The sequence below is a fragment of the Ostrinia nubilalis genome, chromosome 29 (genome assembly GCF_963855985.1).
Source record: "Ostrinia nubilalis chromosome 29, ilOstNubi1.1, whole genome shotgun sequence".
Taxonomy (NCBI): Eukaryota; Metazoa; Arthropoda; class Insecta; order Lepidoptera; family Crambidae; genus Ostrinia; species Ostrinia nubilalis.
In genome coordinates, this window is record NC_087116.1 from 5,342,040 (window position 1) to 5,346,963 (window position 4,924).

A 4,924-nucleotide genomic window follows, 5' to 3' on the forward strand; every position below is an offset into this window, starting at 1 on the left:
TACACTCTGCCTAGGCTACAAGACATTGCTATGAAAATCATTTCGATGTACACGCAATACCTGCCTGTTATTTAGTTTTTCTGAGTTAAACCTACGCACCTACCTATCTATTCGCCGTTCCCATGGGCGGGCCAGCTGCTGCAGGAAAGGACAGCCGCTCCGTGCTGGAAATCTATTTAATCTTAGCCTAGAAGCTACCTCGCCCCTCTCCTCTCCCCAGGTCATAAGCTGGGCATGACTTCCCCCTCGGCCCGAAACTGGGTATGACTTGACCCCTCCCCCTCCCCCCAGGCCAGAAGCTAGGTAAGGCTTGCCCCTACCCCCAGGCCATAAGCATAAGCTGGATATGACTCCCCTTCGGCCAGAAGCTGGGTATGACACCCCCCCCCCCATGCCAGAAACCGGGTATGACTTGACCCCCCCCCCCTCCCCCAGGCCATAAGCTGGGTAAGGCTAGCCCCTCCCCCCAGCTTATAGAAACTGGTTATGACTTGACCCCTCCCCCCCCCCCCCCCCCCCCCCTCCCCAAGCCAGAAGCTGGGTAAGGCTAGCCCCTTCCCCCAGTCCATAAGCATAAGCTAGGTATGACTCCTCCTCGGCCGGAAGCTGGGTATTACTTACCCCCTGAAGCTGGGTAAGGCTTGCCCCTCCCCCCAGGCTATAAGCTGGGTGGGTATGACTTATCCCCCCCCCAGGCCAGAAACTGGGTATTAGCATCATATTATGTATTATTATGTTCAATACAAACAATCATTAAGTTACACTCACCCCAACCGCGTCTCCGCATTGCATCGAATCCTATGAAAATGTGGTTTTTGGACATAGCAATACTTATTTTTCACAATTTTTATTTTTAAAAATTACTGGTCGATAGGTTACTTTATTTTGAAGAATAAATGTTATTAAAAGTTTTTTTCTAAAACTGATAGTTTAGCCGGAAAAAAATATTTTCCATCCCAATAGTACGCCGGCTGCGCTCGATTCGGATATAATGACGTCACGCGGCCTTGCGTACGTTGACTTTTAGCGGCAAAAACGGCCTATGTTTATTACTTAATATCTTCGTAAGTAATGGTCCGATTTGGATAATTCAAAAAGATATATCTTTCTTATGTCTTAAAGATTAACGTAGATACTAGTTTTATTGAATTTTCTACAACAGTACTGATCCTCATTCAATGTCAGCACATCCTGCAGACATAAAACTAATAAGTACTATGCAGACGTCTAAAATGCAACTGTTGACATTGCTTTTACGTCATCCTTATCTAGTTTGTTGCGGACATTATTTTTTTTATCTCGGGCTGACATATTTTTTATCAGTCAAAGGCAATGCCCATGCTTATCATAATGTAAAAAGTATTTCATGGTGAAAACACATGTTATGTGACATGTCAAAAGACAAGATAATTCCTACCACATCTATGTACCTTCCTAGACTGCATCTCACTTAACACCAGGTGCGATTGCGGTCAAATACCTGCCTTGTTTTGAAAAAAAAAAAAATCATCTGCCCAATTATCTTCTTAGCAAATGGGTCTAAAACCAGACAAATAAAATGCAACAGGAGAACTTGAGGGCTACTCCGAAACACTGTTTACGTAGTTTCGGGTCTATCTGTCACTGTCGCTCATGCTGGCATCTCGCTTTGCGTGAGAGGGATGGCAATATTCGAACCTTCGGATAACGTTTTTCGGAGTAACCCCCTTTGTCTCTAGTTAAACTGTCTGAAATCTAGGATCTCATCATCAGTTCATTTAGTCTCCACTGCAGGAGCACGACCCTCTAATGTACCAGAGGCAAATGGAGGATTTGTCCTACACTCCCCACGCTGGCCAGACGGGCTGGGGAGGCCTGATGTTTGCATATTTGTCCCTTAATCGCCTTTTACGACATCCACAAGAGGAGTGATCCTGTTGTATTCTGCCGGATCCATATGGCAAACTTTAGACTATGGCAAGCAAGGAAATAAAAAAAAAAGTGGATCAAAGTGTACTTTTGCCTCTATGACGTACTACATTTAATAGTACATTATTATTATGTGTTAATAATACTGTTACGCGTAAAGGCATCTTCAATAAACCTTACCGAATAGTTGGCGTAACAAATTAATCTTATTTAACCAATTTAACCATGTTCAAAGCGTGCCCTTGGGTACTTTTTGCGGCTTCGTTTTTAGGACCGGTTGCTTACATTGTAACGGTTAGCGTTACCGCTGACCGTTATCTTAGATCTAAATTCTACTTTAATTACTATTATCTACCTAAATAAATATACTTAAATAATAAAATATCTAAATCTACGTAAACTACCTTACTGAATAACTTAATTAAATAATTCATATTGTTCTACACTAATAAAATAAATAAAATAATAAATCTACAAGCAAACCCGCGCGAAACAAGTCGTTCGAGATTTCTTTTGTTCTCTGTCGAGCGGGCGGACTGTTTTTTATGTATGCGCAAGCGACGCGCCTACGCCCGCGATGCTCCCGCCGCGTCTCCTAGTCCGAGCCAGAGCGTTAGCGAGCACGGACGTATCGCTGTCCGTCACCGCCAGACCCGCGATTTACGTAATGTTCTAAAAACTAAATATGTAATCGCGTATTGGTGAACCCCGCTACCGGGTGAGTGTTGCAAAAGTATTTTTAATGTCTAGATTTTATACTTGTGCTAAATGTAAGTACCTAGCCGCCATTTTGTTCTTGAAATGTGCAATCCATGTGCTCAGTGTATCTGGACGATGTCATTTCGTAATTTTAACTGTTGCTACAATTGTTACTCGTAATATTTTACATCTTATTACATAATAAAATATTAAATGAATCGATTTTACGAAATGACATCGACACGTCATGACCTTTGTATGACCTTGTTCGTACTGTAACGACACTCATTCCAAATTCTATTTAATTTGCTAAATTGAACTATTCTGATTTAATTCTACTGTTCTAATTATTCTAAATTATTGCCTACCTATATTGTTCTATAAATTAATTGCCTACATAGATGATATGCTAAATTATTTTCTACCTACATAATTTAATATTCTGCCTACTTCACTTCACCTTTCACTACTGTAATTCTGTTTGACTGCCACATCATTACATCACCATTTATTACCAAAATCATTCCATCTGCTTCGCTAGTATTTTGATGTCGCAGTCAAACGGACAAAAGCTAGCAACTGCTTTAGTGTCCGCTTTGATTCGCAGGGTTCACGTTCACCTACATCTTCTACGCCTACCTACTACACCATGCATGGTCACCACTGCCGAACCTACCACCTGGCTCTTCAACCCGGCAGAGCTGCCTGCCGTGTCGGACGGCCCGTGCGCACACTCTAAGTGGCCCTACACCACAGTGCGTACGGCCCTAGCCGTCTGGCGCGTCGACGACTCTGCGGGCCTACCAACTCGAAGAACCAACCCACATCACCATCAATGCTAGCGAGGACAGTGGTTTGAATATACTACCACCGGTGACGAATCTCGTGCGATACGATAGTTTGCTCGTAACCCACACCCTTAAGGTCTCTTTCTCTTAAATTGAAATAAAAGACTTGTTAACTTAAATCTATCTTTTATTTATCTAAACTTCTAATCTAAATTCTAATATGTCACAGCTCCTAAAGCTCACTAACCGTGACATTGGCGCCCAACGTGGGGCGAGTAAAAATGTCATACCCAATTAAATTCTTTTCGCTACAAAAGGCAGAACTCGAATATGAGGTTGAACTACGAGGCGGATCCGGTGATTCCGTATCGGATCTACGTAAACAAATTTCCAAATTAACTCACATTGAACCTGAAGACATACTAGAATCACACTTAGAACCAAACGAGGATCTCAAATTTGTAAAAGAGTCTCTGCTAAAGTCTCAAAATAATATTATTACTTTAAAAACTAAATTTGATAAAAATCTATTTCTTCGAACAGAGACACTACTTAACCACCTATATCACCGCATCAATAGGATTACCAACACTCCTGAAGTCGCTGACGTTTACAAGGTGTGCACATCTAATTTTAACTCGCAATACAAAGATCTCACCGTCTTAAAAAGCCAATTATCGATCTCTAACGCTCCTTCCACATCTGCTACTTCTAATGTCGATTCACCTGCTATATCGGTATCTTGTGAGCGCAGTCTGACTTCAGACATAGCGAAACTAAAATTTTCAGGAAAAACTTGTGTACACTCCTTTATCCAAAAAACTGAAGAGTTTGTTCAATCGCGAGGTATTTCTTTCGAAAAAATTCTGTCATTAGCTTACGAGATATTCACAGATGATGCACTTCACTGGTACCGATATAACAAAGATCGCGTAGGCACATGGCAAGAGTTGTGTACCATTCTCAAAAAGGACTTCAGTAGCAGTGACTATGATTATCGCCTCGCTGCTGAAATTAGGTCGCGCACACAAGGCGAAAAAGAAAATATTATAATTTACACTTCCATAATGCATGGCTTGTTTTCTCGCCTTTCCAAACCCTTTTCTGATGAAGAAAAATTAGAAGTTATTCTTCATAATATTCGCCCCTGTTACGCGAATACATTGGCTGCTTCTCCCGAAATTAAAAGTATAGACGACCTGGTATCAATATGTCGAAATTTTGAAAATATACAATCTAGATTCTCATCCTTTCAGGAGCCTCCTCGAGCATCTAGCAATACGCTCGCTCCTGAATTCGCTTACAAACATAGTACAACTTTTACAAATAACAATTACAAAAATCAACAAAATAAACCTTATTCTAATTACAAGTCTAATAATAACACTAACTATAAAAATACAACAGTAGCTGCCATACAAAGTGGAAATAATTCTGAACCAGACGATATCAATAATGTTAATGTTATTACTCCGAATCCTTCACAAGGCTTTTGCCGGAGGTGCAGAATAAACGGCCATACACTGAAA

General features: G+C 41.1%; 1 long non-coding RNA gene across 1 annotated transcript; it reads left to right on the forward strand.

Annotated features, from left to right (window-relative positions):
* The first annotated feature begins 2,520 nt into the window (after window positions 1-2,520).
* LOC135085573 (uncharacterized) lies at window positions 2,521-3,574 on the forward strand. Its single transcript, XR_010260168.1, has 2 exons — window positions 2,521-2,626; window positions 3,215-3,574. It is a non-coding gene; the product is annotated as an uncharacterized LOC135085573 (long non-coding RNA).
* The last annotated feature ends 1,350 nt before the right edge of the window (window positions 3,575-4,924 follow it).